The sequence below is a fragment of the Aptenodytes patagonicus genome, chromosome Z (genome assembly GCF_965638725.1).
Source record: "Aptenodytes patagonicus chromosome Z, bAptPat1.pri.cur, whole genome shotgun sequence".
In the NCBI taxonomy this organism is placed as follows: domain Eukaryota; kingdom Metazoa; phylum Chordata; class Aves; order Sphenisciformes; family Spheniscidae; genus Aptenodytes; species Aptenodytes patagonicus.
The window spans coordinates 63,168,187-63,195,939 of NC_134982.1; positions in this window are offsets into that span (position 1 = coordinate 63,168,187).

The following is a 27,753-nucleotide window of genomic DNA, read 5'->3' on the forward strand; positions in this document are numbered from 1 at the left end:
CAAAGTAGATGCAGTGTGGTTGATTTTCTGGTCTGTATTTCCAGGCTTCCTACTTCAAAACTCAAAGGGTCTCCCAAAAGAACATAAATGCATGGTTTGTTTAATAGTCTTTTTATCATGTAGAGAAAGTGTTTGTCTATATTGTGTAACAAACGTGTTGTTCCAATTCATTTGACAATGGCAAAGATATGCAAGAATGAGTTTTTCCTGTTCATGTTTCACGTTTTCCTCAAAAGCATGGACTCTTTTTCTATGAGCCATTGCTTTCATCACATCTGGAGGAACTAATAGTCTATTTTCTTGAAACAGTACTGATTTTGTGTCTTATAACCTTTCTACTGCAGAAAACAAATTTTCTTAGAAGAGTCAGGAGTAAGAAATAGTATCCTGTACCAAGAATGAAGGACATTCAGCACAATAATCTGTACAAAATAGTCTTGCAAGAAAGGATTCAGATAAGTACTTTCCTAATTTCCATGTTTTTAGCTTGCTCTTTATGCTGATCAGAATTTTAAGTCAGGAGATTTTCCCCACAAGAATAACATCATCTTTTTATTTCACTGCTCTTAGGAAACTAGCCTCTATAGTTGACAATATCTTCTGAATAGTGACTGACATTTTTAAACTTCTTTTTTTATATTTGTTTTTATACTGTGTGGGTCACAGTAAGCCCAAATCCTGACTGAGGTACTGGCAATTCCTTCATCATGATATCAATTGGTAGTAATAGCAAAGAGAAGATCACCTTTTGTCCATCCTACATCATTTACTTTAAAAAGAAATTAATCAATCCAACAAAAGATTGAATTTTTTTTTTTTTTTTTTTTTTAATGAATACTGTTAGGGTGTCTTCAATGCAAACAGGAGGCATATTTTTCTCCCATGTTTCTAAGGTTCTGTTTACTTTCTCAAGCTCACCAAAATTCTTCAAGTGACCATTCTAGAGCTGATGTACTACTATGTCCTTAATTTCTGCTTGAGAGATAAGCATACCAAAATTTCAGTTGTCTCAGGAGAATTGCTAGAGGCCAAAATTTTTTTTAGAATAGGGACCCTCAAGAGCAAATACATAAATGAACACAAACATGACAAAATCACAAAGGTAGAAAGTATCTAATTAACAAATGCAATAATGCCATATGCACAGTCAGAAATTTTTCCATGCACACATATATTTGTAATACAGAGTGCAGAACTGCTCTACATCGAGCCTTCTCTGAATGCTCTTGCAGCCATCTCTCTTGCCACAGGGGAATCCCAACCTTAACATCATTTGTCACACTATAAAGCGTGATATTAGTCCCTTTGGTCTCAGGGTGTATCAGTGATACAAATAGCTTAGATATAATGCCACATTTATTTTCTTTAGAGTGCAGTAGAAAAATGTGATTTTCTTTTCAGGTTTTCATAAAAATTATCTTCTATAAAAGCAAACTCCAGTAAGCACAGATTTTTACACACAGCACCCCTGAAAAATCAAACAGAGAACATTACAGAAGCACTGCAACAAAGGATACTGTGTGCAGCTGGTAGCAATCAAAGGCCCAATATACCCTATTACCAGAGGGACTGCTTGTCAGGGCTGCCCTATGATAAATGGTATAGAGGAAAAAAAAAAATTTCCTTAGGAATTAGACCGTATAGAAAATAACTTGACACAGAATAAATATGCAATAAAGCAAGTAGTTTTGTTATTTTAAAATGTATTAAACTGTCAGCTCAGGATTTCAGTCCCTGATTCAGTATGATGTTTTTCTATGTACTGTAACAGGCACTTTGTCAATAAATAGTGGTAAAATGATTAAAATATTAAGATGAATAAAACAAGAACAGTCTGGGTTAATAGCTCTGAAACTTGTTAGAGTGAGTATTTACATTTTAGCTGTGAATTAATAGAGTACAAAAAGATACAAGAAACTACATTTAAAAATATGTCACAAAAGCATTGTCTAGATGATCGTGCCTCTTGCAAGTGAAAACATATAGGAGAATAGGGCTTATTAGCTACTGTAACCAGTAAGTCTGCAATTTCTTAAGGTGCAATAGCTATAAAAATGAGAAAAGCCAGAATACTTGACAGTAGGAACAGTATAGAAAACTGAGTTCTTTCCTATTCTGGCAAGAGACTTACAGCTAAATTCACAGTCTTACCTAGGTGCTGAACACAAGCACTGAGATGCCACTGAGGTTCTTTAAGTACTGCTCAAGTGACATCTCAATCTGCAGATGCATACAGTCCTGCAGCATGTGAACTTTCATATCACTTAAGTTTCTGAAGGGGACCATTGACAAAAGCCTCCTAAATCCTAACGCTCTGCAGCCCTGTCTTCCATTTCTGTCCCTGAAGGGTGTTTAAATCAGGTATCACTTGGATTTCAGGGCTCTGCTTAGTAAATAGCATCAGAGCACATCTGCTTGAACTGTTATTGTATACATCCCCTCCTGTACATGATTTATGAACCTGGTCTGGTCTGCTGAATGCTCTGATAGTTGCATTATTCCATCTGGGATGGAAAAGACATCCTTTAGACTTGGACCAGGAGATGAACCTAGCTTTCCCACCTACCAGGGAAACAGTCAAATTCTGTTTCAAATCAGAGCAGATTAGAACTTTTCACTTAAAGCCAATCTAATTGCACTCCTGGGTAAAACAGGTGATGCATCTTCTTTGCTACCGTATTTTGCTGGAGATTCTGACAGGGCCTGGAGTATGGAGTTGGCTGAAATTTCTATTGCTCAGCAGCGGTCTGACCTTGTACATATCAGCAGTAGAAATTTTATTTCTGGCATTGAAACATAAGCATTCAGCTTAAATGAAAGGCTGGAATATCTTTGCTGGTTCCTTGATAGGGGGGTTAATCTCTCACAGATTTGGCCCTGTGTATCTCAGCCATCTGCCTATAAAATGGGTATAACGGTTCTTCCCTACCCACAAAGCATTCTCTGAAAATAAAAATTTGAAGAATTATGAAGATCTCAGATATTACAGAGTTTCATGTTATCCATCTACTGGAGCCAGAGAGGTTGCTTGGTTCAGGTCTGCATTCTCAATCTAACAGAAAAAATAGCAGTGGATAATTTCTCACCTTTCTATTTGTATTTAACTTATTTTGAGTAAACAAGAAAACATATTGGGGCTTTACAAAATTCACAGTGCTCAGAGAGGAAAGTCTCATAAATGTGAGGATTCATAACCACATCAGTTTGCAGTCACTGACTGAACTGGGCTTTGACATCACTGGAACATGACCCCGTATTGAAGCAACCATAAAGCAACAGTAAAAAACTCAGAGCTCACTGACAATAGATATTGTAAATGGGTGCTGCTGCAGCATTTTAACAATTATCCTAAGTAATCAATAAAATATAAACTAAGGCAATTGCCTCCAAAATAAAAGACCAGTATCCTCAGAGTGGGAAGTATGAAGTAACAATATTGTGCCCAACTGTTCTTTTAGTTACTCAAGGTCAATAAGACCAGCAATAAGTGTCTGGGAATAGAGAAAATTTTTAAAAACATGTGATTCCTCTCTTTCCCCACACTGGCATATAAAAATATAAACAACATAGGCAATTTAATGTAAACTCTGTGTAATAAAATAAACCCTCAGTGCTGTTGCCAAGGTTGTCAATTTGTTACCAACAAAAATTCAAGAATAAAATAAATTCACAATTAAATGTAAAGGATTATGCCTAAGACTTCTCCTAGCAGCAACCATACTCGCACATTAATTCTCTAGGGAGGTGAGTGACTTGCAAGAGCATCATTACCCATTATATTCTGCTGTCATTGACATATGTTGGAGTTAGCAGGAACTGAAATTGAAATCTGTTACCATGTAGTTTTGCATATTTAACCTCAAACCTGATCTAAATCTGATTACAGATAACAGAACATGTACTGAACAAAGGATTTTTTTGATCAGTCTGGAGACTAGACTAATTCAATATTCTCATTCACTGAAAAAGGAAGAAAAAAAATTCCACTATGTCTGAAGAGTTTTCAGCAACAGGAAAGGCAAGAACTGAAATTTGTTTACAATATCCCAGAGAGCCAAGAACAGAGCTAGAGTAAAACTATATCACAAAAGAAGAATAATATAAAATGAGACCTGCAACATTTAGCTCTATTTTTAAAAATAAAATTTAAATAATAGATCCTTGTATTATGTTAGATTTAGCGAACAACAGAACTCCCAATAAAACCTATTCATGTTCATAAGCATAACATTTTCTGTCAAGGATACAGTCTGTTGAAACATACACATGCACAAGTTATTAGCATTCTTTAAAACATATGTTGTATTCATAAAGCAATTACAAAAATAAAGTCAAGTCCATTGATTTATATAGTTTCCAGGCTAAATAGGACATGAGAGAAAATTTATATCAGTCAAAAATATTTCAGTGTTCTTTAAAATTGAAAATGGAAAGCATAGTCTTATCTGAGCTGTTGCTGTTTGGTTGTTTCTCAAACCCTAAACTTCACAAAAGATTTCACTCTATTGCCCTGCTTACACTCACTGGACAGACTTTTCCCCGATGTCTTCACAGAGAAGCTATTGTACTGAATTATTCTAGTTCAAAGTCCATCTTTATTTAATAATTTAAGAAACCCACTCCAATTAATGAAGTTAAAAAACATGCCAACCACAGGGTTACCGTCTTCACTGTATAAATGTGTCTGAGATAGTTGCTTCCAGAGATATAAGAAAGAGAAAATATCAGCTGTGAAATACCTCTTGCTGTCTAATCAATATTTTGTAACTTAAATAACAAGGCACTAATATAACTACTTCCTTGACGATCAGGACACTGAAAAAAAAAAAGATCTGGTTGGGGATATTGCCTAAAGAAAACAGGGAAAAGTGCTGCAGCTTTCTTTTAATTTTACATGGCAAACCTTGCCCAGAAAAACACTCAGACCTAAATTGTATAGATGGTAAAATATTTATAATTCAGATATTAAAATATTTAATATATGATCAAAAAAAAGGAAAATGTGTTGTAGTATTATTCCCCTGAGACTTAATTTAGCATAATACCACCATATAACCTTCATTTAGAAATATGTATGTATTCAATTTGAACCACATCATCCATTTTCCTTTCAAGAGTTTTTCACTTTGAATGGTGAATACCAATAATATACATTCTTTTCAAGTATGGTATTTGCAAACAATAAGATTGGAGCATATAAAGGATTCTTCTTCTTTGCACATAAAGGCTACTTAGAGAAGGAGTGGATCTAATGGGAAAGCATTTTGAGAATTTGCTCAAAAGAAAGCCAGATGAGATCAGATTTCTTCTCTCAATGCACAAAGCTAAACTGAAAGGCCAGCTTGTCAGCAAATGTTTAACTACAATGAAATTCATGCCTGCCTACAATACACTAATTGGATATTTCAACATAGTTTAAGCATGGGAAATTCCACATGGAAATCCTATAGCAGCCTTACACTAAATGCTGGTCTGAATACAATTAATAATCTCTGGATATTCAGTGTCAAGCTCCTAGGAAAACTCTCCTGTGGTTGAGGCAAAAAGAACTTGAAGTTTGGAAGCAGTTCAGAAAATATGATGCTGGTAAACAAATACTTGTTAGGCCTGCAAAAAAACAGGGAAAAAACTATTCCCACAAAGCAGAAGGCAACATGAAGTGAATTACCTTCATGAAAATTTAATGCAAATGACATCGAAGAAAAGCTAAGTTTTATGCGGTGTTGTTCAAAGGAAGCTGGTAAAATGACAATTTATAGAGCATTTTCTCTTTCATGCTTGCCACAGGATATAGCAGTAAAACGAAGGAAAGGCTTTTCTGCATTATTACTTTTGCAGAATATTTATATGTTTACAACTTGAGTATCATTTTTCAGAGTAGAGTTTTCTTGTTGTTAAGACCATACCTGTTTTCTTCCTTACATCCCTATTTCCTTCTTCAGGTGCTCTGTAGCAGACATCAATATTCCAAATCCTCTTCTACTACACACCAATACCTGTAACACTTCTTAGAGTCTAATCTGCATTGATTAAATATGGTTGGTTATTTAGACCTTCAGTCAAAATGTTTCTTTAAGGGGAGTAGTAATACCTAAATTACCCTCCTTTCGCTTGAAGACTGAAGATCCTACTTGGCAATACTATACAACTATGGTTGTACTATAGAGGGACAGGATATGAACAAGCACCTGCTCTGAAATCTAGTGTGAAAGGCTAAGTCTATGCCATAATGAGGAACTGTCTTGGGAAGTTTCAAAGCTATGTTTAGCATGATGACCCAGTTGCTGCATCCACTTTCATCCCATCACAGACAGACTTGGATTAAATGGCCATCTACAAATGTGATGGGTTTACCTGGGCTAGCTGTCAGGTGCCCACCAAGACGTTCTATCACTCCCCCTCCTCGACTGGAAAGGAGAGAGAAAATATGATGAAAGGCTCAGGGGTCAAGATAAGGACAGGGAGTTATCACTCACCAAGTACTATGACAGGCAAAACAGACTCAACTCAGGGAAATTAATTTAATATATTACCAATCAAATCAGAGTAGAATAATGAGAAATAAAAACCAAGTCTTAAAACACCTTTTCCCCACCCCTCCCTTCTTCCTGGGCTCAACTTCACTGCCATCTCTTCTACCTGTTCCCCTCAAGTGGCACAGGGGGATGAGGAATAGGGGTTGCAATCATTTCACCACACATTGTCTCTGCCACTCCTTCCTCCTCACACTCTTCCCCTGCTCCAGCGTGGGGTCCCTCTCACAGGAGGCAGTCCTTCACAAACTGCTCCAGCGTGGGTCCTTTCCACGGGATGCAGTCCTTCAGGAACAGACTGCTACAGTGTGGGTCCCCCACAGGGTCACAAATCTTGCCAGCAAAGTTGCTCCAGCGTGAGCACCTCTCTCCACAGGGCCAGAGGTCCTGCCAGGAGCCTGCTCCAGCGTGGGCTTCCCACGGGGTCACAGCCTCCTTCAGGACATATCTACCTGCTCCAGTGTGGAATCCTCCACGGGCTGCAGTGTGGATATCTGCTCCACCATGGACCTTCATGAGCTGCAGGAGGACAGCCTGCCTCATCATGCTCTTCACCATGGGCTGCAGAGGAATCTCTGCTCCAGCGCCTGGATCACCTCCTCCCCCTCCTTCTTCACCGACCTTAGTGTCTGCAGTTGTTTCTCTCACATATTCTCACTCCTCTCTTCCAGCTGCTGCTGCACAGCAGTTTTTACACCTTCTTAAATATGTTATCCCAGAGGTGCTAACACTGTCACTGACTGGCTCAGCCTTGGCTAGTGGCGGGTCCATCTTGGAGCCAGTTGGCATTGGCTCTGTTGGACATGGGGGAAGCTTCTGGCATCTTCTCACAGAAGCCACCAAAACCTTGTCACGTAAACTCAATACAACAGATTATATCGCCTGAACCCCATGAAGCTGGCACAATTGCTACCTTACTCATTCTTGGCTCCTAAGATGACAGAAAGCATGTGGGGTGAATATCATGTCTTAGGAGGCCTTGCATCTGCTTGTAAATTAACCCATCCCCCATTTCTGAACACTTCAACAGGCAGAACAGTGTCTCATTTAGTACAAAAGCTGGAAAATGTGCAGTTAATAAACTGGGGAACTGAAGGAAGAGAAAGAACTTCTCATGGTTGAAATCAGTGGAACGTGCTTACTCACTCCTCCCCCCTCCTCAGCCTGAAAACATCTTCCAGTCTCTGTAACAACATTGACAGAAATGGCCAAGAGCTTAAGAAACAAGATAGTTCAGAAAGAGATCAAGAAAAACTGTGGACATGCCTGTCCTTTAATTTGCAATGATAAGGAGTTTGTCAGATGAAATATGTCATTCTGTAGAAACAAAAGTTTGGTGCTTCAGCACTCTGGTAGCCTAAAAATTTCTGCCTCTTTTGAGCCTGAAAGCCTCTCTGTTTTTCTGTGGAGTAGCCCTTATGGGACACTTGTAACCGATGCTATGGCTCATTTGGAGAGACACTTCCACATAGTGAGAAATACATTAGAAAATTCATAAACAGTATACAGAAAAAGAGCAGAAATTGAAGCAGTAGATATGGAAAATTGATGCTTTGTTGACAACTATTAATCTGTTTTTCATTAATCAGGAGAGAAATGCCTTCATAGATGTGTAGTGTGAAACAAGTTTATTTACATTTGGCTTTTGTGTGTATTACAATGCTTGGTCTTATTTATTCTGAATATATCGAGATATTGTTTTGCTTCTTTACTTATTAAACACTACTACTCCCTTGCTGCCCAGACTTTCATCTCTTTAATACAGCCTCCAAAGACTCTTTAGTGAATGTATATTTGAGGTGTAATATTCTACTTACAATGAACTGTGTTGAAAAGTATCATCAAGACTTTAGCACAGAAAGAAATCAATCTAGTGATGGTAAATGGTCTGTGATCTCACAGGGATAGTCTCATTTGTTAAAAATTTCAAGCCATACAAATGAAATATCCTTTCCCTTTGTAGAGAACTAGAGAATTTTATGTGGAATTCATGTGTAGGACACTTAGAATACTATTGTTCTCCAGGCTGCCAACTGTATGAACAATTAAAAATAAATAATGCCATTTAGTATATATTAGCTAAATAATTAGCTTATATATATTTTAGAAGAAAATTAATAATATATCATAATTATTTAATCAAGATTTAGGGGTTGGTTTTGTTTGGGGTTTTTTTTCTGCAGACAGATGCCTATCAGTATCTGTGGGAATTATCACAGTTCCCACAGCTCACCTAATTACCTAAAACTTCCAATAAATCGTTTCCAGGGGTTTGTTTTCTTAAGTTTTCTTTCTTGTCTACTTTAGACCATTATAGAATGCTTGTTCACAACCTATTGGTCATATTCTAAATTCTGAATTTACAGTCTGAGCTGCTAATTAGATTTTCATATCCAGGAGGTAAGCTTTGAACCTCCTGAAGAAAAGGTGGCATTGAAAGAAAGAAAGAAAGAAAGAAAGAAAGAAAGAAAGAAAGAAAGAAAGAAAGAAAGAAAGAAAGAAAGAAAGAAAGAAAGAAAGAAAGAAAGAAAGAAAGAAAGAAAGAAAGAAAGAAAAGAAAAAAGTTTTAAATATCTGAGGCATCTTTCTGAGATAAAAATAGATTAATTAACAGAATTTGGTTCCAGCAAGTACAACATAAGAGCCAATATGGTAATTCTTCTATGAAATAACCACAAAATTTTCTAACTCAGCAGACTGATTTCTTGAATATGTCAACCTTATAAAAAATCCTCTCTGCAGCTTAATCCTTCTTCGCACATATCCTGATTTATAGCCTATTAATTTTCCTGACAAATGAGGGAAAATTTGTACATTTTTTTTTTCTTTTTGAGCATTGTTGAACCCTCGATGGGAAGGTGAGATGAAGTCTATTCTACTCTCAACAGGGCTGCTAATTAACCTTCAGCTGCAGTTATCCTCAGTTAAATTTACTTAACCTCTGCAAAGTTTAAGGGCATATCTAGCTATGCAAGGCTTTGTAGTTCAGAGAAATGCAAGACTGAACTGAGCAAGTTCAGTTATAAGAAGCAGTCTAGCTATTTGTCATTGAGTTTCTCCAAGAGTGATTTGCCCCACTGGATGATTTACTGTATCACTGGATTTAATTAGTTCATTATCTTTACAAAACATTAGAGTAAACCATTATAGTGACTCCATGGGAGTCAGCCACAGGTTACCAGTGACCACGATCAAAGACACCACCTTCACTGGTTCTCACAAAGGGACAAGTACTTCTCTGCCTCCTTCTTATCTTCCTTTATATGGAAGGATCCAAGGCCAGAGGGACAGGATCCAGTCTGCCTAAACACAGGTATCTACTAGCATTTGAGATGCCCTAAGTTACTGAGACACCTGAGCAGGACGGGCAGAAGTGACAGGAGCGCACACATCTGGAGCACGATTGGAGCTGTCTTGAATGCCCCACTACCTCAAAGGGGATTACTGGCATATGGCCGGGCAACCAACCCTCCTTCCAGGTCCCAGGCAATGTGATCCATTCAAGGATGTGGAGATCCTTTCTTCCCTCTGAAGTTCTTGGCACAGCTCTGACTTTGCTTGCTTCAGCACCTGTTCAGGCCTAAATCCTCATTCTTGTTTCTGACTTCAATCTTCTCAGCACTAATTCATAGTTCCCATTCAGCTTCTGTTCCTACTCCACTACTGTCCCTGCCCTACAGCATCAGAGGTGTTTTCTCAGTTACACTGTACAGCTGAGTCATAACTTTAAGATCATGGTCTAGGTTCATGTTAGTGGACGCTGACTTTATGATTTTTTCAGTATAAAAGTCACAGATCTTACAGAGAATTCTCTGTGCTGACAAATATAAAGGTATGTATTTTATTGTTAATTAGCATATTTTATGCAGAATTACTGTCTAAAAGTGATTAAGAAATCACTTTCTTGTGATTCATTAATGAATGTGGTTAATTAAAGAAATTACCACTTTTTGCAAAGTTACTTTTGAGACAAGAACTCCACTTCATTCATGCATACCATAACTAGGCACAGAACTACTACCTTACCCTGCATCCCAATATGGAAAAAAATGATCGAGTTAGTTCAATTGCTAAAGGAAAAAGCCAATGTATTTTCAGATATCCTGTATAATAACCTCACATAAATACTGAAGTGAAGAAGCCTAATCCTGGTCTCTTTGTTCAGGCATAGTTCTCTTCTAGTTTCAGTGCCCTGGTTTAGGCCTGAAATGAGCATATGAAAAATACTCTTATTATCCAATAAGACAAAACCAAAACAGACAAAATACTGGTATAGCCTATGATTTGATTCAAACTCAGGAATGTAATTTAGCTAAGACCTCTGCTGTGGATCCTGAGAACAAACTCTCCAAAGATTATGCCCCTTATTCCTTCCTATTTCTTGTCTTTTACAGCCCCCTAAGGAAATCTGGCCCCAGAATCAGAGAACTACAGGCATCAAACAAGCCTCGTGTATTTGCTGTCTCAGCTTAGAGGTTTGAGCACATCATCTCTGCTATGGAAATGAGCCAAAATCTTCCACACTGAATAATAAAATCTCCTGATGAAGTCCTCAAATTCATTGAAATCATGATGACGTTAGAAGGAAAATAAGGATTTGTGGAATTTACAGAGTTGGACATTAACTCGGGTGTAATGATTTACCAACTAAGTGTCTAACAAAATATAAGAGAAACTGGGTAACCTAGGAGTCCCAAATTTCCCAAAACATCAGCACATGATGTCACTTTCTTAGTTTATCTCATGACAGCAAAGGGAAAAGTTGTACTACAGGCAAGGGTTTGAAGTGGATTTTTTTTCCTGTGAACAACGTCTTCCTTGTGCAGACAGAAATCTATCAATAAAAATTAGAAACAGGAGGTAAAGAGAAAACAAAAGAAGAGGAAAACCATTTAAAATGATTAAACAAGAAGTTAGTTTCTCTGTCAATTATATCCAACTTAGTATGGTTTTCATTATCTAGGCAATAAAAGATTTAGAATAAGGGAGTGGTTGTCATGAATTGGAATACTCTGAGACCATGACATCCAGGTCTGTGACTATTTTATGATAACCACATATCCTAGAATAACCTTTTTTGCCATTGCAATGAAATAAGGAATCTTTATAGTATGAGCCAAGTATGTATTTTTCTTGTTTGTAAAATTTAAACTGGCAGTTCAGAATGTTTAACAGCAGTTTCAGCTGAGACTTGAGGTTCATGTGGATTAAACTACCCACTCACTATGACAATGAAGCAACCGATCCAAACTACACTTCAACCTAAGCAGCTTTTTTAGTCTGCTGTAATGAATGCCAGACCAAAATTCATATGCATGTCTGCAAACTCAAAATGACACTAGTTCATTACTCCTTTTGGTATGTATATGTATATATGTATACATGCACAGGTACATTTGCTTACCAAGTCAGCAAGCATGTAAGGATGATGGACTCATTCCTTCCTTTCTCTTAAGATTTCTAAATACTTTGCATCCAAAGAAATAATAGTAGCAAAAAATTACACCGGAAGAATTCAAGTGTTGTCCTATAAACCTATTAAGTTCCCCAATTATACAAATGAAAACTGAATTACAGCTCCTTAAACTAAAATAACTTGTCTGCTTTAAGAGCAAACATTTCCAGAAGCTGGCTTTTTGCTAAACCAATGTAATTAAACAGCCCAACTTTTGAGCTCTAAAAATCTTACTATCTGTAATTGTGGTAGGTTATGGCTTAACAGTTCTAAATTATTAGTTATGAAAAATCCTTTCTAATGGTACACAAAAGTCATCATTTTTAAGGGAAACATAAATATAATTATAAGGAGATCAAGAACCAAGGAATATGAGATGCAAACATTAGAAATATTGAGAGAGCATAAATAATTCAATGTTTAAAATTTTGATTTAATATTTTTTTCTGGGAGAAAGAGGTTTCACTAAATTTCCCATCAACTTATCTCCTAATCTCCACCATTTTCTAAGAAGCTATGATTTACCCACAAAAAAAACCCCATGTTTCTAAGAGATCAATTTGTGGCAAAAAGAATATAACAATGATAATTTTTTGTTGTTGTTGTTCCTAATCTCAGACTTGCCTAATTTGCCTAATTTGGCTGCCTTGTCCCAGGAAGTGGAAGGATTGCTACAGTTACCTTTGTAAATTTTTAGTTAAGGCCTGGGATACTTCAAACATAAAGGTAGATTCAAAAATTGTGCAACTTCCCTGTAGGTGAAGCAGAATTCTAAACTAGGACAACAGAAATCTGAATTTGAATATTATTAAATTTCCTTGATCATGTAATTCTCAAGACCATTAGTGAATCCTTCCAGAGAGTCTGAGAAGATCAGAAAGGTTTTTTTTAAAAAAAAAAAAAGCATTATTTAGGGGTTAAGTCTCCTTGTTAAAAGCTGTTTACTTGAATAAGCTTAATTTTTTACAATTCATTTTTGAAGTTGCATGTTATTTTTCATTTGTATATAAGTGCTGACTCAATTGGTGAGCATTTGGGAACCCAGCCAGAGGATGCAAAAGCCAAACATAAGGAAAAATTTATGAAGAATTTTCATAATTTATGATTTTTTTTAATTTATTAAAAATATTGATACATAAACAGCAAAATAGAAAAAGTTTCAGAAATGTCTTTGACATCACCTATCAAGCTAGTAGGAAAAACTGATTGTTTTCTTCCCACATTATTGCTAAAAAATCCACTGGTACTTAAGAGTTAGCAATTGAACTGTGTATTTCCTTCTATAATACTTTTAATTGCTGTCAAGGCCATGCAGAGACCTAATACACTTAATTAATGTTTCAGGCAACAAGATGTAAAATATCCATGGAAATTCTTTAGTTGGTAATCACTCTGCAGATAACAGAATATTGAAAGCTTCATTGTTTTGAAAGATTCTTCTTCTACTTGGCATAACAGAAACTCTGATTTAAAATCAAGGTACATCTAATCTATCTGTCAAACCTTTTCATACCAGTAATTGACAGCATGGACATATCTTTAATCCAGTATTGCATTACTTTTTGTACATAGTTTATACCAGCTCATTTAGGCACCCCTCATGTTTTTTTTGTATGCCCATACTTCTGACATCTGGGATGATGGATATTCTTGTAAACAACATAATTAGTGGTTAGAACTGGAGGAACTTCCCATTCTCTGCAAAACAGTGCAGACCTCTGCTAAGTACTGGGAATGTGCATGAAGTTCCATGGAAATTAAGTTGCAAAGAAATTAAATTGAAAAAAAGCCTTTCTGTTCTGGTTCTAAAAGAGAGTGTAGTTGACTAAGGCAATATTAGAGTTCAAAGAGTAATAAGTTAATGTTCACCAGAAGTATAACGGGAAGAGAATTTGAAGGAAGTATAGCAAACTCATAGCAATAGCACCTAAAACCACAATAATTGTGGAAGAAGTCCACCAAGCCTAGTTACTTACTATGTGTGAACAGCATTAACATGAGCAAAGAAATTTGTGCTGAAAGACATGCCTAGACTTTCTCCTTGTTTCAACAATATCACATGGTTACGAATTAAAACTTTCTGCGGCAGTACAGTGAAGGATGATATATTGCATTTTTCCCATGTAATAACAGAGGCACCGTGTGACATCCTCATTACCACAAAGATGCCACAGATAACTCCTATTTAATGATAACAGAAAACTTAAATAATCTCAGTAGCTGTAATATGGCAGTTGCTGGCAAATATTGAATTGTTGCTGGTAAGTCATAGAAATATTACTGTAAACATGAAAGCAAATACACTGGAGGAAACAGGTAAAATGTATTATTGTGGATGTGCTTTCTATTACAGATCATCTCATGATCCATTATAGAAATAAAAACTTCTCAGTCTTACTTCTGAACTTCTCAACTTCTCAACTTCTGAAGTCTCACTTCTCCTAGAGAAGCTGGTGGCTCACAGCTTAGACAGGTGTACTCTTTGCTGGGTCAAAAACTGGCTGGACAGCTGGGTCCAGAGAGTTATAGTGAATGGAATTAAATCCAGTTGGCGGCCTGTCACGAGCAGTGTTCCCCAGGGCTCAGTACTGGGGCCGGTCTTGTTTAATACCTTTATCAATGATCTGGATGAGGGGATTGAGTGCACCCTCAGTAAGTTTGCAGATGACACCAAGTTGGGCAGGAGTGTTGATCTGCTTGAGGGTAGGAAGGCTCTGCAGAGGGACCTGGGCAGGCTGGATCGATGGGCCCAGGCCAATTGTATGAGATTCAACAAGGCCAAGTGCCGGGTCCTGCACTTCGGCCACAACAACCCCATGCAGCGCTACAGGCTTGGGGAAGAGTGGCTGGAAAGCTGCCTGGCAGAAAAGGACGTGGGGGTTCTGGTCGACAGCCGGCTGAACATGAGCCGGCAGTGTGCCCAGGTGGCTAAGAAGGCCAATGGCATCCTGGCCTGTATCAGAACTAGTGTGGCCAGCAGGAGTAGGGAAGCGATTGTGTCCCTGTACTCGGCCCTGGTGAGGCCGCACCTCGAATACTGTGTTCAGTTTTGGGCCCCTCACTACAAGAGGGACGTTGAGGTGCTGGAGCGTGTCCAGAGAAGGGCAACAAGGCTGGTGAGGGGTCTGGAGAACAAGTCTTCTGAGGAGCGGCTGAGGGAACTGGGGTTGTTTAGCCTGGAGAAAAGGAGGCTCAGGGGAGACCTTGTCACCATCCCTGGAAGTATTTAAAAGACGTGTAGATGAGGTGCTTAGGGACATGGTTTAGTGGGCATGGTGGTGTTGGGTTGACGGTTGGACTCAATGATCTTAGAGATCTTTTCCAACCTTAATAATTCTATGATTCTATATGATAGTCAGTATCATCGCTGTCTTCTGAGATTTTGATTTTTATCTTTTCTTTACCTTTTTTATTCTTTCTTTTTGCCCTTTATTCAGCAAGAGAGGATTCCAGAATAAGCTTGTGAAAAGCTCATAATGGCAGATAGCGTTAAAGGGAACTGCCTTCTCTGTTTAAGAAATCTGATTGTCCATCCCAAGATAAAATGATCGGAGAGCCATGAAAAGTCATGCAGATAGAAAATGGAAACAAACTCATTTATAACTGTGGAATAGTTCAGATTAGGCATACTAAAGTAATAATTGAAACTCCTTCTTTAATATTAGTGATATTCTCGTGTAATGTGATTTTTATTCTATCGAGTTCTGTTAGGCAAAATATTTTTGGTTAATTTTTATTTCTACAGTAGGGAAAAAGAAACACAAGCTACTAAATATGTCATATAACTTGAAGAATAATCCTGTTTATGAGGCTTCAAATATGTTAATGATCATATGTGTTTGAACATAGTTTTCTCTCCAATTTCTTGAAACCTTTCTCCAATGCCCCTTTATTCATTTAAAAAAAAAAACTCTGTAATAGTGCTAATGTAAAAGGAAAGTGTTGGTGACAGGTTCTCTTAAGAGTTAGTGTATCCTCTGCAATAAAATGTACTGTGAGCCTGCTCCAATTTAAGAGAATAATTCAGTAGCCTTTTGTAATAGTTTGGACTGTGTCTAACAGCTTTTTCAATGAGCTTTTCAATAATATAATAAGCTGCAATGCGTTGGCTTGTGGCAATATTTCACTAAATGTATGTGGTGGAAAGTGAACTTATAACATTATATTGAAACAGGAAAAGGGTGGATTTTACAGGGTTTGCTTTATTAGCAACAATTTTCATCTAGGTTCACTGGCCACATGGGGATCCGTCTGCTGAAATTAGTCTTCGAAGGGTAAAGCCACAGCCCAGCCTGTCTAGCTGTATTAAGGTAACAGACTACAAAAAGGGCTGGAGCAGGAAATTTCCACTTCAGGGCTGGTGAACAGTAAAAGAATGTGTCTGGTGTTGGCAGTATCAATCCTTCATCTCTTGACATGTCATATAAATTCTATACAGCAAAATGAATGTGTCACTGTAGCACAGCACTGCTGGTTTAGCACAGTGAAGAACTTTGGTGTGTTTCTGCATGTACTGGTATTCAGGAAACTAATTCCTCCATGATCCCTGGCTCCATACTCTGCTGGTATGTGACAGTGACACCTTGCTTATTCTTCTTCGATTTAGTTGGTGTTCCTGCTAGCTAGAGAAAGCTGGCACAAACACGCTGCTTGCACCTTCCTATTGCTAGCAAGGAAGTTCCCTTGAAAATTTGGCCCAGGACCTTAGAGGGGCTTAGTTTTGCATAAAGGTTTACTTAATCCTACTTGCAGTTCTCTCTGAGGCCTCAGAAGAGGGAAGGCCCTGGAAACATTCAAGGTCAGGTTGGACGGGGCTCTGAGCAACCTGTTCTAGTTGAAGATGTCCCTGCCATGGCAGTGGGGTTGGACTAGGTGACCTTTAAAAGTCCCTTCCAACACAAACTATTCTATGATTCTATGATTCCATAAATCTGTGCCTTAGACTGTCAACTATGTAAAATTTTAAATGCCAACGAATCATATTATTTGCAGTGTTCTCATTTTCTTTCACAACATAGAGGACAGGTCTCACTGCATCAATCTCATCAATACAAGTATTTGTACAGCATATCCTGTAAATATATCTCCTGAAAATGCTACAAGTCTTTATTTAGTGTCACTACATTTATTATGGACTTAAAAGTGACCCTAATGCTACAGGAAGTACTGGTAAGATTGCTTGCAGACCCTCTAGTGTGGCAGCAGTATTGTCTGTAGAGCTCCAGTACAATACAAAGAAAAGAGAAACATTCCTAAAATAAGCAAAAACAAAAACAAAAGTAAGACCAAAGAAAGGTAACTGAGAAGACACCAGATAAATAGAGGCCTATGTTCACAAAATGAATACATTGTATTTTAAGGTTTGCACATCCGAGCTGAGTTAGAAAATGCAGACAGGAACTGTGAGCCAAATTCACCACATCAGTGAAGCTGTGATGAATTCTTCCCAGGTTTTACAACTGCATCACTCTGTAAAGAGCCCTCAAGTAAGAAAAATTAAATATATATAGATGGAGGAACTCATCCACCCCCACATGAATTCATCCTTAATAATCCACTGAAACTCATAAAACATAAACCACATCAATCCCCCTCAGTATATAACTAGTTATTAAATGCAAACCCCAATATACCATAAAACTCAAAAGAAAATGGGAAAATGACACTAGCAATGTACTGTGAATGTGAATGCTATAACATATGGAGGACAAGTTTATAAAACAGCAAGACGTGCAGATCTAAAATTAACACGCTTCAAGCTCCTGTGGAGATTGTACTGGACTTCAGAAAAGGGATACTAATTATGTTTAAGAGACTCTTATGAATCTTGGGGACATAAAAAATAAGCAATATGTTCCTGCAGTGCACTTAAAGGTCCTGATTTCGGTGACACTGCAGTTTAATTTCAGTGTAAAACGTCTGCTTTCCCTGCCGTTCCTTTCTCTTTGTTGCTTTTGCTACTTTGGGAGAAGCACTCTATCCCATGTTGAGAAGGCGACTCCTTGGGAACACGTTCCCCAGAATGAGAGAACTATTCCAATAATAGTCTCCTCCTCTGCATCGACTTAACAGATGTATGAAAACAATAAGATTAATATGTTTGTTTATAGAGGGTTTTAATCCTTCTTGGTTGGCAGATGCTGCCTCTCCCTTGCAGTGATTAATGGAAAGAACACTTTGTAACCATAGCATATAATCTATAACATATATAATGTTACAATTCACATTCATGTGCAAATTTAAATGGCTACTCAAAAGAAAAAAAGAAAACTTAAGAAATAGGACAGGCTATCCTGATTGATACTTGTTCAGGGAATCTGCAACTTCATCTGAAATTTTGAATGACCTTTTGTCACAGTTGGCAGAAAGCCCCATTCTAATCATGAGTTTACAGGAGGAAGCCTAAGCAGTTTGGAGACTGCTTCTGAAGTCTGAACTAAACTGTCCAGAGATGTTCTTTGCCTGTTGTCGTACAATTTCTATTGCAGTTGGCAGAGATGTACCTACTGCATTCCCTAAATCGTGTGACCAGTTTCATAAAAGTATGCTTAACTTTCACGGCTGCATGGGGTGTTACTCGTAAGTTTTACAAAAATAACAACTCCCACACTCAAACTTTTTATTAATTTTAATGAAGCAGCCACTTTCATAAGTATTACAGCTGCTGCAAATAACACCATTTGTACTAGAGCTCAATTACATAGCTGTTAGGCTGTGCACACTTTTTCTTAGCCTTATAATGAAGGTCAGCAGAGTAGCTAATCCACACGATAAATTTTAGCCACAGTCGGTTTGTCCTCCTGCCATGCTCCTGTTTCCCTCATTATTTTTCGGAGCTGCATGAGTGAGCTGTTTGGAGCAACACCCAAACATCCTGAACACCAGGTGATCAAAGGAGCTAACAAGAGGGGAACATTTTATTCTCACATGTTTGCAGACCGGCAAACAGCAAGAGCACAAGGCCTTGCCACATCTCCTTCTTTGCAACAGGACTTGTTTGCAGGTGTTGAATCAACACGGGTGTTAGCACAGCTTCCTTCCTGCTGCACACTGAGCTTCCCCCTGTACTCCAGGCTGGAGTTCACTGGGGTGCTCCCATGCTGTTTCCTTTCTCATTGCTGCTTGGTTTAGCTTCTAACTAGTCCCTCATTCTGCCAAGCAGCTGTTGTCCACCTTTTGTACTGAAAATTGTACGTTCAGTGCATTTTTGTTAAGGTCAATCAGGATTTCATTTTTAGGCAATTATAATTTCAGAAATTCTTTTTCAGAAATCTCAATAACTGAAGGAATATCAGTTTTTCTAATGAGTTTGTATGGGTCACAATTTACTGAGATATGGAAAGAAATATTTTTCACAAGTGTTTTCCTCTCCAAAAAAATTAAGTTCTTGGTTGACCTGACATTTTGGGGGTTATAAATAAAGGTTAAAGTCAGTGATATTTTAATCCAGGAAAAAAAAAATACTCATTTGTTTAAACCATTCATATGACCACTTTCAAAATTATTTTGGTATGAGAAGGCTGATTATAATCCAAGACTGAGCATCCCTTGAAAATATCACAGTGCTTTCATTAAATTCACTTGGATGAAAACTATGATAGTCTCCCTGACCTGACTACACAGTCTTTGTTTTTAAGAGTGGCACTTCATTTTCTTATTTTTAGAAATGTTGCCAAACAAAAAGAAATGTTTATTTCAACAAAAACTGATTATTTTCTTCAGCTAAAACTTCTCAACAAAATATTTTTTAAAAATCTAAACTATTTCTTCAGCCAACTGGAAAATCAATGATTCAAACAGGATCTCTCTAGTTTAGCTGAAGGGGACTAACTAACACCCACTCACCAAAAATATGAATGACATATTTTTAATCCCCTAAATTGTTGCTAATGTACTGGTGCTCATTGTTTAAAAAAAAAAGCTAGCTTCCTTGATTCCCCAGTGTTAAAAAATTCTCCTATATACTATGTCACATTTTTTTTCTAATAGTACAAACTAAGTAAAATAATACAAGAGGAAAATCTGAACAGCACTGTTACCTAACTAACTGGTGTATCCACTGTTATATCTGTGAGTTTCTGGTACAGCTAATGTTGTAGTGCAGAGTTGAGATTAATCCACAATAATGTATTAATGAAATTGCATTGTCTGTTACTAAGTCAGTGTAAAGCTACTGTGGTGGTCTGTCAAGATGTCAATTTGAAAACTTAAAATGAAGAGAAAGGAAAATCCAAAAACAACGTAAGTATATGGAGAAAAAATATCCCCCCTCTTCCAATTCCATAGACAGCAGACCAGTAACAGGATTGAATAAGGAACATGGTTGTTTTGCCAACCACATTTGATAGTCTCACTACTTTGCCTTTAAATTCCCGTTTACCAGCCAGAACCGGCTTGTAATGAGCTGGCAGGTGTTGGTGATCATTTGATACTAGTACCGTCTGGTTGTTTCTGAGTTGCAATACCTCTCTGAGATGCTCCTGAGGAGGAGCAGTTAAGGGCCACTACTTTCTCAGACCTGTGCCTACACTCACTTGGAACAACCCCAGTTGTCTACAGAACAGAAATTAATTGGTCTTTATAGAGCTTCATACTCCTATCGATTCGTATATGTTTTATCAAACAATCAAAATACAGCTCAAAAGTAGTCCCTCTTTATGAGCCAAGAGATTTTCATGCTACTTCAGTGTTAATAACAATACAGCCTAGCAGAATCCAGCCCCAGATAAGAGCTTGCAATCCAAATAAATTTGCAGGCTTCTTTTACAGAAGTTAAAAATCACCTCCAGATTATACATGCTGATTCACAATGGCTGGGATTGTTATTTTACTGAACCAAGCTTATCGTTATGGAGACAAAGTCATCCATGTGGCATATGTGCAGGAAAGGAACTTTAATACCTAGTGGAGTGCTGTATCAATCATAACCAAGGACATCTCACTTATTCCAGAATCATTTGCATTTGGTAACAGAACCAAGGACAAATAATGAAATCCTGAATCCATCCACAAAGGCAAACGTAACAAATGACCCAGAGCAACTGCTGTTAAAAATCGAAGAACTGTTTAACTCATAATGGGTCTGATTCCCCTGACATAGGTTCTCAACTCTACCAGCTTCAAAGTTACACACATGCAAAGTACGATTGCTAGTATATAACCATGTATTTAGAAATTATGCGCTAGCATACATGATGGAACTTTCTTTGTTACTCAGGTCATATGGAAGTAGATGCTGTTTAATAAGGAAAAGCTCCATCTGTACATATATAACAGTACACATATAGGAGCTCCCCACACACTATAGTATCAAATTTTGGAGTATTCTGTGTTTCTATCTTTATATTTCTCTGAGGCAGGAAGACATCACTAGCTCCATTTTACATGAATAGAGGTATATTTCCTACGTTGTCTTTGTCAGCTGAGTATGGTTCAGCCAGCTGCCCTAAAATGTCTGTAGGATGTATTTTGGGTTCTGTCACTTTTTGTCCTGATCCATTTGGGTTTTTCTTCTGCAAACCCCAATTTTCTGGCTGGAACTAACCTCTTGCAAACTGGAGCTAGAATACATCTAAGAGCAGGAAGCAGGGAACATTAAGGAAATAATGCTTGAGACATAGGCTAAAACCTGAGCCAGCAGGACAGAACAGATGCCTAGAGACATAACATCCAGAAAGAGATATAGGTACAGCAACCCTCCAAATCACAATGTCTTACTTTTAGGTAGCGGGCTTTTGGTCCAAACCTAGGTTTCAGAAATAAGAGAGAGTGACACCTCAAAATTGCATCACAGAGAAGGGAGCTGTTTGAATTCTTTTTTTTATAAGATCTTAATCGAGATCTTTAGGAAGGAAAGATCAAAACCTGTATTCTTTCAGTGAATTTGGGTTCATGCCTTGTACTTCCAAGTGAATTTGTCTTTCTGATCTGTTACCTTCAAACACTGGTAAAACTAGTGCCCACTTTTATGAACCAGTTGTATTTATATGAAAGATCCTATCTCCTGCCTGGTTTAGAATGTATGTGGAACAACCATTAGGATTTGCATATGGCTTCTAGGGTGGCTAAACTTTTCCATAGCACCCTCTTAGATGGGCGTGTAAGACAGAAAAAGGCTTACTTTAAAACTTGATCAAACTTAGGTGCATGTTGGGTGCTGGCAAGGCCAGCCATGAAAAGATTCTGACTTAGGAAAGAGTAAATTATTTCAGTACCTTGCTGCAGAAACCTCAGTTGGTTTAAGGGTTACATCGGAGTCTTAGGATCATTCTCTTAGACTGATTCCAGTATCCTTTTCTAGACCTAGCTTAAGTGCTTTTACTCAGAGCCATGTCAGAGTTTATACTATGGACTGATATTTACAAAGTTTAAAGCTATTACTATAAACACTTTCATTGTCCCTGATTAAAGATAAAAGATCTGACTGCTCATTTACGAGCTCATAGTTGAGCCCAAAATCATGGAATGGAAGAAGCCCTGCAGACAGACTAAACAGGTATGTCCTATTGATTTATTAGTTCTTTCACAACACACTCTTGCAAAGAACTTACATATTCTTTTTTTATTACATCTACTTCATCCACACTTAGAGACTGCTTCTGACAAGCTGTGTTTTGTTACAAGAAGAAATGCTGAGAGAAGAAAGAGGGCATCAAGGGTTGTGTACAACTCTTCTGCAATGACAGAACACAAAAGCAGTCATGGAGTCCTGCCAAGTCAAGGGAGGATTGGCAGCTAACATCACTGCAGCAGCATTTTGAGGAGCCATGGCACCACTCATAACTCACACCAACTAGCAGAGAAGTGGATAGCCTACCTGACACCTTGTGGAAAGGGAGCACAAGATCCCTCACCCTTCTTTCTTCATTTGCCACAAACATCTGCTCACCACTGTGCTGACCTGTGGGTTCTGCGTGCACATGTAGTTTCCTTCCCTGCACATGGGAATGGAAAGTGATCCTACAGCAGGAGAAACTGATATGGTAATGCATAAGGTTGGGCATCATGACCTTATGTGATTTTAGCTGCTCAGCAGAGTCTGGCAGCTGCAGTAAGAGGCAAACACAGGAAGTACAATGTGCATTTCTGGAAGATGTTTTTTTAGGGATGCACTTCAGCAAATGTCTGCAGCATCTTGCAATATGACCAGAGAATTTCTAGCTGAGATCTGAAGGCAGCACTATATATAATCATTATCAGGATTAATTCCTTATTATTCTCTTCATGACCAAGCCAGCAGTCTCTAAGTAGTTACATAAATTCAAAAGCAAACACTTTTCAAAGTGGTCTACCAGTAATTTCAGCATTTATACCTCCATAGAGCAGTTTAAGCCCTTATGCCACGCCAAATATTATTTAAGATTATTTGAAAGTTTATGCTATTTGAAAAATCTGAGGTGGTTTAGGCGATTATGGCACCAGAGGACTTAATGTACCTTAAAACTATACACTACTCTGAGGATTTTAGGCAATTTAAGCACTTATGCCATCATAAAATAGTTTAAGTGCTTAGACTATCTTGAATGATTAAGGTGGTCTAAAAGTTCATACTACATCATCTAGGATGGTTTGAACAGTCAATTCTTTGTCAGAATACTGTTTGAGCATAATTTGTAAATTATCTAAAAATTTTCTGAGTGGAACATTACCTAAAAACTAGACAAAACTTCACAGCAATTACAAAAATATTTTTACATTATTTTTATTTTTACTTTTATTTTTATTACAGAGTTAGTTCAAGCCAACATTAGCATGTTACCACTGCTGATCAGCACTGTTCTATGAAAACACAACACAGGCTTTAATTTCTAAACACAACAAGATTTCTGAAATCTGGGACTCAGCTGCTAGCGGACTTATTTTAATTGAGAGTCACCTAAAATTTTCAACATTGGTTATAAAAGTCATCCAATAAAACATGCTAACTGCTTTTATATACATTAAAATGATACAGTCTGTAACACCTATTTCTTCTAAAATATTTCCAACTCTGATTGGAATGAAAATTTAGAATTTCTAGCACACAAATAAAGAATTTTTTTTTAAATGAAAACAATATATGCTTCAAAAATCATGCAAGTCCAGTGTTCTGAGAAGAGTCAGCATGACACACTGTCACATACCAGTCAGTTTCCATCACTGTTGCCATTGGAGTAATGAAGTGTCTTGCAAAAAAGGTTATCAAATAACATAAGCTAACATTATTTGTAGATGGTGCAGATACAAAAATTGCTGTAATTAATACTTTTTTCCTGTGTGTGACTTCTGGATATTCAATGCAATTTCACTGCTTTCTGCTGCAGATGTGCAAGGAACACTAAAATTTGAACTATTTTCTACCCAGCTCCTACTAGACAAGCAATAACTTCAAATAAAAGCACAAAGTCTTGACACTGTTTGTCAGCCTTATTGGCCACATCACGATGGGATACACAAATGAACTTGATGGAGAGAGCATATCTTTCTCTCAGCTGTGCTAGTGCCTCTGTGTGGTAGGAATCACAAATACTAAAACAGTACAGCAAGCTTGCAGCATTTCAGCGGTTAACTGAAATCGCCCAAGAATATTGGGGGATTAGTTGGTTAGAATTTGCAAACATAGAATATTTCAGTCCCGTATCTTACTCATCTACTTCAAAAGTCCCTAAAGTAGATATTTTCTTTCTATGCACAAATATTTTTGTTGCCAGCATCTAAATAGAAGTATGAATAATATCCTGATACTTGTTCAGGCACCAGTCTTTCTTTGAAGACTAGTGCCTAAAAAATCTCTTTAGATCTAGAATGCAAAGTACTAAGCAATGCTGGCAAAATTAGCTTCACTAGGGCTTCCATCACAAAAAGGAATCCGATACTGCTTCTGTACAGCTCTCATTCACTGATCTTTTCTCACCATCTCCCACCAATTGCCAGATGCCTATAATAGTATTTCTGTACACACACATTAAGCAACATTGTCTTATTATGCTTTATTTTTTATTTATACTAATGAAACAAAATCACTCTAGCAAAGAACAGAATATTTATTATTCTCATGGCTAAACAACATCTGTGGAAATCTTAGTCAGGATCCTGAACAAGCCTCTAAGTCTTACTGGCAAAAGTGCATTCATGAACACAGAGAAATACCTGACCAGATTAAAAATTCTGTCCCTATTAAAATTATATGGGATGTACTCTGAGCAGACTTAGTTGGTATTGATGTGGGAGAAGAAGTATCAGTGTAATACTCCACAATTAGTTGTGCAGATCTGTTCAGTCTCCTTTATAAGTGCAAGTCTGTGAACAGCTTCAGCAAGTTAAACCTTAAAAGCCATTCAGATGGGATTCAGGCATTATTCTTTAATTATTATTAAAACTGAAGTCCATAGTGGGAGAAAAAAGCAATGCTGAGCTAATCGTACTCTTATCCTAGTCTCACAAGGACACTTCATTTGTGAGTTTCCCAAAAAGGATGACATAGCTGTCATGGGTTCATGATTCCCACAATGCATTTCTTTTTCTCTTCATTAATCTGTCACTAATTCAGTCTGTGAAGGCTGTGTCATAATCATATCTTACGTTTCTCCCCATTACTGTGGAACAAATTACAACATTTTTCATTTCAGAAAGACTCCACTATTATTTCTGCTGTTGATAACAAGTTCATAAGGTAAAGCTCTCAGTCCTTACAGCCTCTGACCCTAACTTAAAGCCATTTCTTGAAAACACAGAAAAAATTTACACAGAAAATAATAAGGGCATTATATCATCCCTCATCACACCTATTAGAAGGATGCTAGTTCTTGAATTTAGGAAAATAATCTATTCTTTTTCATTACACTGTTTCTTTCATAGTTGTATTTCAACTTATTTTCTAAAAAAAAAGACCATTTATAATGAAAATTAAAACCTGAAAAATGTATATGATCTAAGCTAACAAATATATAGTTCTCTAGCTTGGTGCAGAACTATTATTGTTAAAGCTAAAATGAAGCCACTTCTGAGACTGGCTTGTTCAAAAGATTAATTATATCAGACAGTTTAGCACACAGAAATCTTTTCATATTCATTGGCAGTTGTCAAAATTGTTACCATCTGGTGACTGCTTCCCATTTGAAATAAAATGGATTCGGTGGTCTCAGTCCTCTTCTCAGGAGAGCCTAATCCACTTCACAAAACATAACTGCATTTGACACTGGATGACAAAAGGGCCAAATCTTGAATATTTAAACAGCCAAACTAACTTCTTACTCCTAAAAGTACCAAATTCAGGCATGTGTTGCCCATCAGAAGCTTGCAGAATCACTCACTAAATAGAGGCTTTTGGTGGCGAAAATAGTCTTTTATTCTCCAGGACCACTACCCTAAAACTGAAATACTACCTAAAATGTGATAGTGAATTTATCATAGAGTAATAAGGTTTATGTCACCTATAAAGTAATGATGCTGACATTTTAAATATATTCTCCAGACACTCAGTGAGACTTTATTCCATTTGTATATTTCTGATCTGTGATCTTCAAATTCATTTTGCAATTACAAGGAGCAAATCTGTCCATCTTAGACATATAGTCTCAAATACCAGAATACTTGGGATGTTATTGATGGCAGAAATTTTAACTGTACCTCAATCTACAGTTCATTTCCTAATTTGTTTGATTGCCTAGAACTATCCTGAGTAATCCTGGGGTATGTCTATGTTATGTCTACATTAATTCAGTGAAATAGAAGCTGATCAGTAGGTTGAAGCGGCTGGTGCTTCGCCCCCACAACTACCTTATTTGAAGCTCAGGGCTCTTTCTTTGGATACATTTAGTCTGGTGTCCTGGTATAGCACACCATATAAGTGTAGCAATGTTGTCCAAAAAAACAGCCAAACTCTCAAATTCCAGTGAAATGTTGGAACACATCTGGTACACACCTGGAGTGATGTTTGCAGTTTCTTTTTTTTAAAAAGAAAACTATTTCACGCACACCGAAGTTCTGTGAATTGAACCAACTCTCAGTAACTGGAAATGATTGAGAAATTCACTTCAAACTGCACTACTGCAGTTAAATCAAAATGTTAACTTTGAGGGAACTAACATTGATTCCTTTCATGTTCCAAAAGTGGATACCGATAGATCTAAGCGATGCAATAAATGGAGTCAGAAAACCAGCAAAACCAAAAGTAAAGTAGCTTCATGCATTCTGAAGCTGTAGCGCAAAAGTTGTTTTCACCTTCTGCTTTAAGCAGTCAGCTATCACAAGAGAAATTCCGTACATCTGTTCACTATTAGCTTGGGTAGCTGCTTTATCCCCAAACACTTCCTCACAGGGTATACAACCAATCATTAATGTAATACTTTCCTTTTGAACAGGACGTGGATGTTCTGAAGAGCTGTGTTTTTTCTATTATTCCAAAATCTCTCACTGTAACAGTGCCTCTAGGGTAAATGTCTCCTTTCCTGTGCTGCTTTTGTTTTCAGTGTACAGATCTACAGAGGAAGCTGTACCTTCAGCTTAGTTTTAAAAAGTCATACACAAACAAAATTTGCCTTTTATTTGGTATTGCAGCTAGGTGAAGGTTCATTTCTGAAAATGAAGCCCTAGAGCTGTAAATTGCTGTTAGTAGGTCATGCTGTCCAGAATGGCTTTGTTCTGAAAGATGATTAAGTAAACATGAAATATTCTTATTCAAGATAATTTCTGAACTTGATATGATTTCTGCCTTGGTAAAGCTGGTATGGTAACATGAATATAATTTTTTTTATCCTGATTTAGTCATTGCATTTATTTATTATA